The sequence below is a fragment of the Enhydra lutris genome, unplaced genomic scaffold, assembly GCF_002288905.1.
Source record: "Enhydra lutris kenyoni isolate GAN:26980312 unplaced genomic scaffold, ASM228890v2 scaffoldscaffold72, whole genome shotgun sequence".
In the NCBI taxonomy this organism is placed as follows: domain Eukaryota; kingdom Metazoa; phylum Chordata; class Mammalia; order Carnivora; family Mustelidae; genus Enhydra; species Enhydra lutris.
In genome coordinates this window covers 5,514,892-5,531,346 of record NW_019154156.1, presented here as the reverse complement: position 1 = coordinate 5,531,346, position 16,455 = coordinate 5,514,892, and positions in this window count along the sequence as shown.

The window sequence follows — 16,455 nt, the reverse complement described above, 5'->3', positions numbered from 1 at the left end:
GGACTCCTGTTCTTTTTCTGAATTGCTACCTTTCATGGTTTTCATCATGACATTAATCAGTTTGGTTGGTAGTACCATCAACTCAACCACCAACTCAGACCCAAACAGATCATTTAAATATAGCAATCCTAACCAAAAAGACAATAGTGCATGGATTAAACCTTTCCTCAATATATCATTTTAGATCAAGGGAAAGATCTGAAGGGAAATATGGATCAACTATATTCATAACCGACAGTAAAGCTCCTTTGAATTTACTTAGATCCAGTAATTTCTGAAGCTGCATTTTCTATATACTATACATACAAGCAAAATTAAGAAGTTTAACCTGGAAAAAGAAAAGTGAGCATTTTTTTTCTTTATTTTAAATTGAAAAGAAGTACATTTTGTTTCTAGTTTCACATTTGTCTACCTCTCATTCAACACTGTAGAATAAAATTAAATTAGGAAAAGGTTCATATTTACTGTTTTGGAGGGGACTGTTTTTCCATCTGTATTTAATCTGTTTTTATTGTTATTTACCTTTTCTATCATTCATATAAGTGTTTCTTTTTGTACATGAGAGAAATGTGTAACAGTGTAAAAAAAGAGAAAAGTTGAAACAGGGAATTGATGCTAATGTTTATAACCTGGAGGTGAACAAATCCATCAGTATTAGATGAGATGCCTTTCTTTGTTAGCAAGGGTACTACCCTACATTCCTCTTGTGTTCTGAATGGACTGTGTGGTTTCTGTCAGCTCTACTTCTTTTGAGAGATTACAGCATTGTGTGTCTTGAGGGAAAGCAAATATCTACTACAACATCCAACTGGGAATTCCTATTCTTACTAGGGTAGAGAAAGGGTGCATTGAGAGGAGGGATTCTTCAACATTTTCTCTCCATGTTTCCCTGTTAATTAAAAGAAAGGAGGTTGGGACTGGACAGAGAAAGAAGGGGAACTTGAAACAGCCCTCACCTGGACACCTTATCCTCAGAATTTGCACATTTGGCCCTGCAAAGGTGAGGCACAATAAGGCTTAACAATAAGCCACAGTACAGCTTATTACTCAATCCTTCTACCTGGCCAGCGCCTGCCCAAGGCTCCTAAAACGAAAGGATCATCCATAGAGCCAAAATCATCCTCTTTCCTGGTACTTTGAAAAATTAGCCAATTCCACTGCCCCAAAATAGCATCCAATTATCATAGACATTTCTATTAATTTGCATAAAACAGCACAAGGGAAGGTTCTAGTATCTAAATCTTCCCCTGAATTCATTAGTTATGTCATTCTTAAAGAACTCCACTCTTTACATTTTGATTAGATCTGAAAATAGGAAAGGGCATACCATAACAAAACAATGAGATTGTCTCCAGCTGGTCTAAGAAAAAAATTAGTTCTTCAGAAGCTAACTGAAGTCTTTAGTGTGGGAGTATAGGAATGCCATCTGATCCAAACTCTTACTCAATGGAGTGAGAGAATCTACCATACCACGTCCCCAACAGATGGCTAGTCTCCACTTTAATGTTGTCAGTGTACAACACATACAACCCACGTGTTTGCAGAATGGCTCACTTCTGTTTTTCAACAGCTCCAGTGTTTTGGTTTATGTTAATATCATGCATTTGTCTGCTTCTCTATATTTTCATTCATCTGACTGTTTCACTCCCCTACTCCAAACACTGATAACACTCCAGGGCTTCAGAATACATCCAAGTTCTTGAGCATCTCACACTCAGAACTTTATCATCTGCATCTCACTTTTTTTTTTAATCTAATTCTACTTCCCCTATTTCAATCATTTACTCAATAAATATATTGAACCTCTTTATATGTTGGGCACTGTAGACCACAAAGATAAAAAAACAGTCTTAAGAACTTTAAGAACCTCATAGGAGCTCCCTGCATGTATCCTGAGCCCTAGCAACACCCAGCTGTTAACGGTTTCTCAAAGATGTCATATATTCTCACAGGGCTGTGGGACTGTTCTCCCTCCCTGAAGTGTACTTTCCAACTTAGTGCTGCTGACAGAAATCCTACTTATCAGTGCTCCCTCCCATGAGAACCCTTCTCCAACATCAAAGTCAGAATCGAGGACTTTCTTATCTGTACTCCCATAGAACTTACCTTCTAGAAAGTAAGGGCCAGGACCACATCCTTCTTGTTCACTAATATATCTCCGTTCCTAGTGTCCTGTGGGGTGCCAGGTCAGCAGTAAACAATCACTTGCTGAATGATTGCTTGTGATGAAATAATGAGTAAACAAATCTCCTAGCCGGCACTCACCAGAGCATAACTTGTATTACTACTGAATATGTGTGCATCTTCCTCACCAGACTTGAAGCTCCTTGTCAACAAGGACCATGCTCTGCTCTTCTGTGTCCTCCGTCCCTAGCACAATGCTTAGTCCATAATGAGTACTAAAGCATGCATTTGAACTAATTCATTTAGTAAATATTGCTGAATGACTAACACATGTGCAAAGCACGTTAGGCCCATGTGTCTTCAACTCCATTGAGAACTTGCTCTTAAAAGAGTATATAATCTAACAGGAAAGACAAGATATCACAAATAAATATAATAACTAATATGTCAAATTGGCTTTTATTATCTTGCACATTATTTTTCTGACGAGTCATCAGAAGAGCATCTAAACTACTTTGTCTTTTTAAAAGTGCAAATTAAAGCAACTTAAAAAAAAAGATTTATTTATTTTGAGAGAGAAAGAGAGCATGGGTATGCATAAGCAGGGGGAGGGACGAAGGGAGAGGGAGAGAACCTCAAGCAGACCCCCTGTTGAATACAGAGCCCAGTGCAGGCTTCATCCCACCACCCCAGATCATGACCTGAACTGAAATCAAGAGTCAGTCACTTAATCAACTGAGCCACCCAAGCACCCCTAAAGCAACTTTTATTTAAATAACAAAAGCTGATATATTATTGGTTATGTATCCTGTTCTCAGCTTTCTACATGTCTTCACCTATACTTGCAACAACAGGCTTGCAACACAGAGGAGAGAGAAATTAAGTAACTTTCCTAAGCTCATACATAGAGTAAGTTGCAGGGACAAGATCTGAATTCCGCCCATACATCTGACCATGCGTATAGTTTTTTTGGCCAAAGAAACACACCTCACACTAGGCAACAGACTCCTGATATTTAGAACAGCAGTCACTGCTTGGAAGACTTGGAGCAATGACTAGTTGCTAATTTTCCCAACTCTGTTAGGACACTCACATTGATAGCTTCTATAGGAATAACCTGGAGGATATTAGAACTGATTCTGAAAAAAATGGAACATCTAAATAGACCAATGGAGGAAATCTAACATAAGCAAAGATAGAAATTTTTTGGAAAGATACAGAATAACTCTGAAAATGAAATAGAAGTTGAAAAACCAGATTTCTGAATCAATAGGAACCAGCATAACTCTTTGGCAATAAGAAGCAGACACTAAAAGTGTTTTCTGGCTAGCCAAGGAGGGTCAAACATTTTGACTGGCAGTACTAGGAAGACTGAATCCAGGGGGGGTAGGGCTGTTCTCTGAATCACAGTGTGCATTCTGTTACCAGAGAAAAAAGACAATATGAGGCAGAACAGCAACAGATGCCTATTCCAGTAAATATTATAACTGTAGGAGTTATCAAATTTTTCAGGATAAAATTACTTGTAAATTCCTGAAATCCTGAATTAAACGTAAATGAATTGATATATAGTAGGTCTATAATAGGAGACTAACAAAGAACGGATTATAAAGAATGGCCTGGAGAAGTTTTTATTGTATATATACTGCATATATACTGTAACAATACAAAACACTTTCAAAGGCAAACTAACCCGTTTCTCCATATTCTCCTGATCATATATATAAAATCCTAGCACAGAGTTATGTTTTCTGAATTTCCTCCTTTTCCTATATCCTAGACATTTCCCCAGGTTCTTTCACAGTCTTTATAATTTTCACTTTAATTATTTTATGGTATTCTGTATGTTTTCAACATAATTTGCTCACTGACTCTCATGAATGTTTGGAATATTTTCAATTTTTATCCTCTACATAACTCTGTAATTGATGTCTTCATGTATACAAATCTCCCTTTCCTTAGCATTTCCTTAGGATAAATGTCAAGAAGTGCAATTTGGGTCAGATATATAAACTATGAACATGTTGTGGTTCCTGAAATGCTTTGTCATATTATTTTAGAAAAGGTATACCAGTTCAGATTTGTCATTAGCAATATTTCGTCCTCCCAACTACCTGGCATCACCATCATTTTGTGAGTCATTAAAATTTAAAGTGGTATTTTGTTGTTGAAGTTTGCCTAATAAATGGAGGAATTCTCACAATATATTCTCTTATACCAATACAGGAGATAGCTTGATCTGCAACCACTAGTTACCTCTCCTGATGTATTACTTGTGTTTTGTTTTGTTCTTTTAAGTAGGCTCCACAAGGCTTGAATCACAACCCTGAGATCAAGACTTGAACTGAAATCAAGAGTATGACGCTTAACCAACTGAGCCACCCAGGCACCCCTATTGTATTCTTTAAATTCACCTATCTTCTTCATTCCAACAAAACCAATTTGCTAGGTTTTCAGTGTACATAATTGCATGAATGTGACTTTTTGAGCTCTGAAGTATTTTATTGGGCAGAAAAAATTATTTGTAAGTTCACTTAATTTTTTAAAAAATTTTCAATTTACTGAAGTTACAAACTTAAAAACCTAAAGCTTTTACATTTACTTTGGAAATCTTATTGTTTTTAGCCTAAAAACTTTTAGCAACTTCTTAAAAAAAAATTTAGAATTTATTTCGTTTACAAACTTTGCTAAATTAAACACTTCCAAATAATTTTAAATGCATTAGTGCATTTAATGAATTTTTTTTTAAAGTACTGCTATGGTGACAATAATTTTCTGAGTGCTTTTAGAATCTTAACATTCTAATAAATTAGATTTACAGATATGATGGGTTTTATGTTTTCTCAGGTCTTCCAATACTCTAAATAAACTTAGTAAGGTTTAACTTAAAAGAACAAATCTAATCAATTACACAAGTATACATTTTAAATTAGAATTATAAGGTGAACCTGTTATTGAATAGACCAAAATATTCTTAAATGTTCCAAAATAAAATAATACTTATACAAGATTATTTATTTAAAAAGGTATTAATGCGGGGCGCATGGGTGGCTCAGTGGGTTAAAGCCTCTGCCTTCAGCTCAGGTCATGATCCCAGGGTCCTGGGATCGAGCCCTGCATGGGGCTCTCTGCTTCTTGGGGAGCCTGCTTCTTCCTCTCTGCCTTCCTCTCTCTCTGCCTGCCTCTCTGCCTACTTGTGATCTCTGTCTGTCAAATAAATAAATAAAATATTAAAAATAAATAAATAAATAAATAAAAAGGTATTAATGCTCTGTGCTTGATTTTCTTAATCATCTATAATTAACGCTAAATATACCCACTAGGAAATCTCCTTGACTGAGTTCACATCTCCACCAGAGACTTGGCCCGGGATGCTGCCTGGGTTCTTGTTGGCAGCTCTAGGGGAACACACTAAGCCCACTTCTAGCCTATAACAAAGACCACACAACTTAAAGAAGTACTGGTTTCCTGGCCCTCCTGGCCTTGTCTTTGATGTGGTCCTCATTCCTGTTCATGTCAAAGAAATCTGAAACTACTACCCAAACTGGCCCCTTGATTGGCCTGGGCACCCCTTTAACTCTAAAACCCTTTGAACCTCACTCAATCCTTCCTTCTTTTTCCACTTCCATCCTGCCAGGTCTATACAAGTCTTACGGATGCTAAAATGGTATCTAACTGAAATCTTGGTATCCTTCATGGTTTTGCCTGACTTCTCAGTCATAAGTGACAAGTTCATTCACTGACAGTAACAAGTTAATACACACTTTTGTTGAAGTCAATTTTATCTTCTTTGGAATTCATTTTCTCCTATCCACAACCCATTGAGGTCAAATCTTGTAAAATTTTGACTAACCAAAATTCAAAAATTTGGCAATCAATTAAAGGACACTACACGACTTTCCACTGTAGTTCTCATATTGTTGGGCTTGTTAACTAGTTATATCTCATTATAACAATGGTTTGTAGCCAAACCATCTGGGAGAAAATGCCATGTAAAAAGGTACAGAGATTTCTCAGGACTAGAATAAAATACATGTCATTATTCTAGCACTTACAATATCCAGGGCTTCCAGGTATTTGATGAATATAGGGAGATTTTAATGACCATATAATTACAACAGTACTTAACATGAATTGAGCATTTACTCAAATACCAACTGTTTTGCATTCATTTATGAGATGGTCAGTCAGGTGCAGCCACAAGAGGAGACAGATGAGAGGCTCAGGACAACAAAATGTATTGTACTCACAGGTCCTAGAGACAGGAGGCACAGCATGGCACACAGGACCACGTGGTAAAGACACCAGGAGACAGAAGACTGGAGAGAGTATGGGCAGGGTGTACACCGCACCTTTGAGTTTCAGCTGGAAAGGAAAGGCACGGCAAGATAGGTTAGGATTGGCATTCCAGCTAATTTTCTTGGGTTTGGGGCTGCTGCAATAGGGTGGTCTCTAGTGGTCTGATTCCTGGCCCTGGGATGAGTAAGGCAGAAGAATATTGCCTCCTGGTGTCCGTGGGCCAGAGAAAGGAAGTGTGGCTCTAGATTGGTTAGTCTGCATACCAAAGACATGCTCCCTGCTGGGCCCTTTGCTAAATCTAAGAACTGGTCAACCCAGGGAAAGTAATCTCTTCCCAGCCAAAAGGGATTTTTAAGATGTCAAAATATCATAATAAACAAAAAGAAAAAGTACAGACAGCACAGAAACTAAATTCACTTGAGTACTCACCATGTGTTAGGGACTCTGCAAAACACTGTAAAGGCTTATCTAATCTAACATAAAGTCTAGGAGGTAATGGGTTTCACAACCTGGCGTTTTGGGTGTCAAAGGGGGAAAAAAGACATAAGGACAAACAGGTATTAAACACCATTGTGTCATCTAGCTCTAATACTTAAGAGTTGGGGCACCTGGGTGGCTCAGTGGGTTAAAGCCTCTGCCTTCAGCTCAGGTCATGATCCCAGGGTCCTGGGATTGAGCCCCGCATCAGGCTCTCTGCTCAGCGGAGAGCCTGCTTACCCCCCTCTCTCTCTCTGCCTGCTTCTCTGCCTATGTGATCTCTGTCTGTCAAATAAATAAATAAAATCCTTAAAAAAAAAAAAAAACTTGAGAATTGGTAAACAAAATGCCACAGAAACAGGTTCGGGGTGTTTTTCCTTTTGTATGTTAATCAACAATAAGCATTCTATGCAAATCAGAATATCTGCCACTGTGTAGTCATTAGAATCTTCAGAATCCAGGTTCCAGGCCCTATAAGAGTTGAAGGGAGAGCCAATAGTGTGTCTTGTTACAAACAATCCTACCATATATGTCACTTCACATAATCGTCCCATCATAGCTGTCTAGGGGAGGGATCGTCTGTAGACATCTGCTTCCATCCTGTGGGGGCTGGACGGCTGCCAAAGACAAGGGAAGAGAGTGAGGAAGGGGTTGGGTAAATCCCCACAAAACCACTTTATTCTTGTCATCCTCCAGCCACCCCACTTATTAAAGTATTATCAACACCTGCATTTTACACACCACTCTCCCCCAACTCTATCTTCCCCAGACTATTTTCCCTTTCCATCCAGAAATAACCAAGAAAAGCACCATATATGTGACAGCTGAATGACTTAACTCTTTCGTGCATATAAAGTCCTATGTGTAGCCTCTGCACAAACCTTTTCAAGCAAACCTGATTGGGGGTGGGTGAAGAGGAGAAGAAAGATTGGGGGTTGAGACTGGAGGGATCAGGGGAGCAGGATCCTCACTGGCAATTCTAAAGTTGGAGCAGGGCAGCTGACATGAGGACAAAGTTCCCTCAAACAAGCAACCCAATTTATAATGTAGCTCACAGGTGGGTTTTTTTTTTGTTTTTTTTTTAAGATTTTTTTTTTTAATTTATTTATTTGACAGAGAGAGAGAGAGATCACAAGTAGGCAGAGAAGAGGAAGCAGGTTCCCTGCTGAGCAGAGAGCCCGATGCGGGCCTTGATACCAGGACCCTGAGATCATGACCTGAGCCGAAGGCAGAGGCTTTAACCCACTGAGCCACCCAGGCGCCCTCACAGGTGGGTTTTAATAACAAAGCTGGGCCATCTGGTAGCTTCCTATTTTAGCTAATTATTCCTGGTTAAGTAAGTGCTAAGCTTTTAAAATTATTGTTTAATTTTTTCTCTTTCTGTCACTCTCAATCTATATTTTGGTTTCCTGGGGTAAATCCCTGTCCTAGTTACTTTTCTGGGGAAAGCCTGACTTGCCTACTATTCTTAGCAGAAAAGCCTCTAAGGAAACCTCAAAAATGTTCCCTTTAGCACTCTGATTCAATAAATTTTCCATCCAAATACACTATCCTAAATAGCAGAGTTAATTAAGCATATACCCCAAGGTTAGGATTGTACCCAAAGCAACTTTCACTAGCAATCTTGTACTACACCTTAAAATTTCACACCATGCTTACTTCCTTACTCACCCACCCCTTATATAGATCCCTTTCGGGAATATTTTTTAAAAATGGTGGGCACCTGAGTGGCTCAATGGGTTAAGCAGCCGACTTGGTTTCAGCTCAGGTCATGATCTCAGGGTGGTACATGCTCAGTAGGGAGTCTGCTTGAAGATTCTTGCTCCCTTTACCCCTCCCCACTCTCTCTCTTTCTAAAATAATCTTTTTTTTTTTAAAGGGCTCAATTATCATTGAGTAAAATTGAATCTCCAGGAAGACACATCAAATTGTCCTGTAACATTATACACCCTTCAGAATACTGCCACACTGCAAAAGTCCATTAAGGAAAATGAGTTTAAGAATGTACAGAAGAGAGAGGTCTTGGTCAGGTGGTGGCAATGGAAACAAATTGTAGATATGTGAATCCCTGAAGAAACAATTAAAGTATCTAGAAAACATCCTAGAACCGAGAATCAGCACTGGGAAATTATATCATCTTGAGGCCTTGGCCTCAGTCTTCACTCCATGGTTCAGTAAATTTCATCCCTTCACCATCAGGCTACCCTTTTCCTTCGCCCAGAATAAAGGAGATAAAGGGAATATGTGATCCAGATACTCCAAACTGTAAAAGTGAATTCTTTGAAAAAGCATACATTTCAGAGCATCACTCATCTTGATTCAAATCTCATGCTCTCCCTCTGAAGTTGTGAAATTTGGGGCACAATTGCTGCAATTTCCTGAGTTGGAAAGGCATAATATATATTATCATAGGACCCTTCTAAAGATTAAGTGAGGCAAAGCACACAGTGGGGCTTTTAAAATGATAAATGAAACACACAAAGATATGGAAAGAAAATAAATCTCCTTTATTTCATATACCTACTCTAATCCGCCAATGAGCCCTCCTCCCCCACTCTGCTGGGGGTGGGGTGCCATAGCGAGAAATGAATCTCACACTTTTGTGAAGTGGCAGTCATGGGGCATCCTCCAGGGGTCTCGGATCTGTGTCTAGCCCCTTGGTTTGCACTGCTCTCCACAACAGAGTTTCTGGGCACGTCCGGCAGTGACACACCCTGGGGAGTACGCTGAGGGCCTGAGGGTGAGCCCGAGATCTGTACTCTCTGCTTGGTTGGACCGGACCAAGGACGGTGCTGCTGGCCACCCTGGGCGGTTGTCTCCCTGCCAGAGTTCAAAATGGCGCCTGGAAGGAAACAGCCTCCCTTCTTCTGGCTTTTCCTTTAATCCATCTCAGTCCCTCCTCAGTCTTTAACATCCAGATCTAATGACTCGCTACCCCACGCCTTTTGTCTCTCCTGGTCCTGCCTGTCTCTCCTCCTCTGTGCTGCTCCACCCTTCCTGCCATGGGAGGCCCTCCTCCTCGGCACTCTGGGCTCTCCCCAGCCTTGGCTGTAGCGCCTTCAAGGTCTAACTCTTGTAGATATGAGGCTCTGTAATGAGTGGTTAAGAAACTAAAAAACCCTTTCTCTGTCAATAAATTCTAGATTCCAAGCCTATAGTCTCAAAACTTCGACTCCAGTTGTCAAAAGCTGAATAGAGAGTCTTCGCATTCCTGCGGTAGCAAGCCCCAACCCCCCTGACATCAACGGATGCCTCTGGCAAATCAGAGAGAAATGCAGACAAGAAAAGCACACTGATAGATTTTAAAATATATATTATCCTCATGACACTATTTCTTTTTCCATCGAGGCAGTATTTTAGTTGGTAAGCCGGTCTCAGAGCACTCTACTATCAATACCATACTTCGGGTGATGAGAATTAAACCGGATTTTATGGGTTGGCCTAGGAATGTAATCATCATAAATAACATTGTTTCTACGGGAAAATGTCTTGAGAGTGCTTAATAACTGACTTACAAATGAATTTTTGGAACATAGCTGGTTTGTAAGTGAGAGTGGATAGTATTCCTTTTTTAATACCGAAAACTTCCCGGAGTTATACAAAGTGAAAGCTAAGGAGGATGATTATCTTGGACTAGAAAAATTAATATTTCCAGCTTCTCTGCTTTTATAACTTACTTCCTCAGCTTTTTAGCACAAATATAACAGATCAGAGAAGCCAAATTTGAACTATAAACTTGAGGCTGTGGTGAATTAAATGTATTTGCTTTGTTCTGCAGATGTTAAACACAATTCCCACAAAATTTGAAAGGTGGAGTTAATTCTGACTTAGACGAATCTAATGAGCATCTGTTTTGATTTTTCTAACCATTGATCTGATTTTCTTTTAACTTGATACTGGTTGGTTTACACAAGTTCGTGTGATAATTGCAAATAGCCAAAGGTGAAGTCATTCCAGAACCCCCAAAACAGGGTTTTTTTTTTTCCCTTAAAATGTCACATGATTCTTTAGAGACTTTTAAAAATTTTGTATGAGTGCAGAGTAAGTGATGCATAAACACATGTACCTTTTACTTCTACAAATGTGTCTATACACAAACATGTAACTAAATAAAAATTGAGAAGTTGGGTATGGCTTTCTGTGAAGGGAAAACGTTTCTTTACCAAGTATATAGAATATCAGGGATGCTCCCCAATGTGGGCCAAATCATGTCCCCCCAAAATTCATATGATGAGGTCCTAAATCCCAGTACCTCAGACTATGACCGTATTTGGAGATAAAGAGGTAATTAAGTAAAGTGAGATCATGGTGGGAGGAGGCTCCCAATTCAATAAGATGATGCCCTTATCAGAAGAGGAAATTTGGATACAAACACATGGACAGAGGGAAGACCTTGTGAAGATGCCAGGAGAGGGCGGCCATCTATAAGCCAAGGAAAGTGGCTGACAGTTCACTCTCCTAGCCTCCAGAACTGTGAAGAAATCAATTCCTGTTGTTTAAGCCACCCAGTCTGTGGTACTTTGTTATGGAAGCCCTAGCAAACTAATATCCTCCATAACCTAAAATTATCTAGAGGTATAAAATACAGTTTAGCCTCCTTGATGGAATAGGTACCTTAAAGTACTTAATCTACAGATCATGGGTTTTCAAAGTAGGTTACAGGGAATAACTTATTTGGGTTTGCAAATGCTTAATTTGAATTTTACTTTAAGTTTTAAGTATTTTAAAACTATAATAAAAATATTCAAACATAAGTATTGAGACTGGACCCATTGCAGACCTTCATTCTATTACATTGCACGGCCAGGTTACATGATCACTGTGTACTTGGAGTGAAGCTTTTCCTCACATCACATCGTGTCTTTTAATTACCTGCAGATATTACCAGAAATGCTGCAACTTTGCACCAGATTTTTAATGCAGTCCTGAATAAAATGTCTATGTTCAGTAGTAATTCTTTAATTTTACCACATTAAAAAAAGATTAAAGAACTATCAAAAATATTGCATATTCCTACAAGAAAACCTAAAGCATAGTAGGAAAAAACATTCCCAGATTCTGACTCTTACTTATATTAGTGATGTCTCTGTAATTTGTTATGGAATTATTTTTACATTAATGGAGTAGGGAGACATGCATAATGAGAATTAAAAATCAGAAAAATACAATTTCTAAAATAAAATATCCTGAAAATGCAGAAAATAATAAAGAGGATAAAACTCACTCAGAACCTCCCTACTGATCCACAAAATCCAGTTCTACATATAACTACTTGCATAAAATTATGAGTATATTTTTTCTCTAGAGTTGAGTACAAGTATGCCACATTCAAATGCATGTCAAGTAAGTCTCCAACATGCCTTTGTCATGATATATATATACACACACACATATATATCTGTGTATATATGTATGTGTATGTGTGTATGTATATACATATATACATACACACGCACACATATAATAATGAATGATACAAAAAGAAGAGACAACCATGACCTGTTGAGTCATAGTGACAAGATATGAAAGGTGACAAGATATGCTTTGGCACATACTGTGAGCTTTCTATGGAAAGCTTATTAGGCATTTTAAGAAAAGTAAGCAACTGATAGATATTATTGGCAGTGAAGTTTGGAAACAAAAATGCCCCATTAATTCTCTTTCAATCATGTGCACCTATTTAATTAAAGAGAATCCTCAGATTGCAATGAGAATTGCTTTAAAACACTAATACTATTTGCAACTCAGGATCTCCTTGGTATAGAAGATAAACGGATGCTGATGCAATTTTGCAGCAAGTCTCTAAGCCTTCGTTTCAATTTTTTTTAAAGTTTTTCATGTGTAGTCCCATTACTCTCCTTAACTGACTTTACAATAAGGACATAATATAAATGTAAACTTACAAAATAACTATATACTAATTAAACACTGATTCTACCCCTTATTTCAATGTAAGATATCATTTGAAAAAAAGATGTGTGGAAACCACTGATACAGAGAAGTGAAGGAACTGCAGTCTTCAGTCTGGAGAAGAAAAAGTTAAAGGGAGACATTCATGCTGCCTTCATAGTATCTGAAAGAGAAGCAGTTTATGCATTTTGCTTCAGAAGGCAGGAGAGTGATTTGATGGTATTGCAAACGACAAATCTCAGCACAATCTAAGAAAGAACTTGGTCACAATTCATTCTTTTGAAAAGTAAAATGCTGCCTCTGGAGCTCTGAGACCCAGGCATGAGAGATATTTGGGCAAAAGTTGGGTCTTTAAGGAGTTCTGCACGAAGGAGTTCTCCTTTGGAAAGGAAAGAGTAACTCCAATCCAGAGCTCAGAATCCAAGGAGGAGCAATGCTTCTAGAAGAAAGCAAGCACATAAGTCTTCCTCTTTTAGGGATTTGAGAGGAAACCCTTGACTTTTCTGCACGCTTAATCATGTAAACCAGGAGATTAGAGTCACATATAGGCAGAAAGTTCTGCCTGATACAGGGAGCTCCACAGCACAGAGCAACTTCAGCAAAGCTCCCTCCTTATGTGGGGATAAAGTAGTGCTTGGAAACACTAAACTTCAGGAATTGGGGTTTGTAAGGTAGGAAAAAACAAAAGAAGGGATTCAAGAAATTTCACCCTGAAAAGGGAAAATAGTAATTTAGAGCTGACTTACATAAGAGCATTTGATATATTCAGGTTTATGCAACTGAAGAGACAGCAGGAAAGCCTTGTCAACGAGGATGCTCCCAAGGCCACCCTAACATTAATGGCTTATTCAAGTTCTCAAATATTCGCTTTGGGAGTAAGTCAAGGCATGCAAATTGGAGACTGTGACTTACTACTGAACTCATCCAAGAGGCAGAATTATGTGATAGTGAGCAGTGCACCTTCTGAAACCCAACTTCCTGGTTTCAGTTTCTGGCCACACTGAGAGGGAGACCCCTTTGTTCTGGTTTACACGAGACGTTTCTGATTTTAACGCCACAAGTCTCATTTCCTGAGAGTCCCCTCAGTCTCAGGCAAACAAGGACATTTGGTCACTGAGGTTCTACAACTGGCTAGCTGGGAAAACATGCCTAAATTCTGTGGGACGATAAAAGCACCTACCTCAATAGTGTCATGAGGATAAAGTGAGTCATGAATATAAAGTGTGTGGCAGAGTGGATATGTTTACATTCAATAAACATGAGTGTTTTTATTATTGGTGATCAAACTCTGCTCAGCCAATGATTTGACCATGTGATGTGTCCGTTCTATGTGGGTGCTAACTTGCAACTATTTAAAACAAGTCCCTCCTTCTTTAGATCACTGTGTTACCAATCGCTGAATCGCTAGCCACACAAACACAAACACACACACACACACACACACACACAGCATCCATCCATTTTTATATTAATCTATTTGATAGATTATATTAATCTAATTGATCAACTATTTATATATCCACTTTAATCTACAGATCGATCATTTAAATCCATATATTTAAATCCACATATAAATCCCACACACAATGTTCAAATCCACAGCTCAGGGAATTACACTCTTCAGGAATTTCACAACTGTTCTAGGTGCTTTCTCTGTAGAAATACAATGAGATTGGAATCACCTAAATCAGTCCAAGTAAGGTGTTAGAAAGTTGGGGAAACAGACCGGAGATAAAACAGATTATTCAGCGGGTGAATCAGAGCGATGATGTAGTTCCATGCCAATGCTGACAGCAATGAAACACGAAGAAAAAGGACTCATCTGTCATCATTTAAATAACTTCATGATGTTCAACCCGGAAAAAAGAAAAAGACTGAAAATGTAGAGTATATCCCACAATGACCACATGAATGTGTCATTCACCAGAAAAGACTCCTTGTTCCCAAATATATTTAAAGACAATAGACAGATATAGCTATACAAAAAGAAAAAGAAAAAAAAAAAAGGAGAGTATACATTCTTCAGTAGTAGTGGGTAAGGCTTTCCTATATGACCTGAAAAGCAGCCCAATCATATTTAGGGTGAAAAACTGAAAGTGGGAGAAACGGTATCGTGGCAGAATTACCAAGGGCACCTCATCTACTTTGATGGGACAGCATTGGACCTGCTGCTTCATGCTGTTATGTCTACCTCTGCAGACGAGGGATAGATGATCTTTGAGGACCCCTCCAGGAATAAAAAAAAAAAAGGGGGAGGTGAGGGAGTTTGCTGATTCAGAGCTAAGAAAGTTAGTAATGGTCACATTTTTAAATAAAGCCGTTTAAGAAAGGTCAGTGAAGAGCCTCATATGTGTGGACAGGATTCATACAAAGCACATTTGCTGAAGGACTAGATCCTACATGCTTCCTTAGAAACAGCTGGCATGGGCATGAGGAGCTGGGGTGTCATACCCCGTATGGTTCCCTCCCACCGCCAGTCCTTCTGGGGACAGGAAGTTTGCAAGTAGCTGGACATTTATTTTTCCTTCAGATTATGCAGAGGTAACAGACCACATGAATTTTGTTCATTCATGGAATAGTTAGCTTATTCACCCTAGAGATTGGTTTAGACAAAATAAAGCCTTAGTCAACTGGAGCCTAACTACAACCTTTAATTAACATTTTTCCTTTTCATTTAGCTTCGATGAGAAATGAAGTGAATCACAAGAAAGTAATTTGACATGAGGGATTTATCTTTGAACCAACCAGTTCCAAGGCGTTACCAGGTATTAGTCAAGATTCTTTACTGGCTCATCTTATTTACCTTTTCTATTTATGATCAAGTAAAGAGTGTGAATTTATGCTCAGATCCATGACCCCTAAGCATAAAATGGTGTGAGATACTAGCCTTCTAGAATTGGAAGGAACCATCAAGATAGGGTTTGTGTCTTGTTCCATTCATGTCCCTTTCACTCTCAAAGATGTCCAGGTTTGGATAATAAATTATTTGCTCACTATAGTCAATCATCTATCAGTAATTAAAAAAAAATAACATATTTTCAGTAGCAAGATCCTTTTCAGAAACTAAATCTTTCTGCAGAGCTCTGATATATAAACAGAGCAACCAGCCATCCAATTTGACCAGGACCTTTGATGGGTTTAGGATGAAGAACATTCAGTGCTAAAACTGGGAAACTCCTAGGTCAATGAAGATAGTGGTCATCCCATCATAAAATACCAAAAGGTCTGTTTTGCTAGTGTAAATGCATTTTTATAAATACAAATTCATAATATTCATTTATTATTAAGCCAGTCGATGGGGGAAAATTGGTCATGTTAAGGAACACAAAAAAGAAAAAAAAAATCCTATTGAGAGTAATAGTTGTACTCTTACATAAGACTCAGGATCTGGTTTATTTCTGTATTTGTTTTGGTTTCATAATGTTGAGGAAATCCTGGTTTGCATGAGTAAGTAGTTGTGAGTGATAGTTTGTTGTTATTGTTCTTATAATAGTCCTTCCTAGAAGCTCAGGACTCTTTCTCATTAGGCTGATCTGGAAGTTTATAAGAAGAAAAGCAGAATTTTTTTTTAATGTCAGATCACTAACGATATCTAACACATCTTTTATGATAAACACAAAAGTCAGATTAGAAGCATCTAAAATA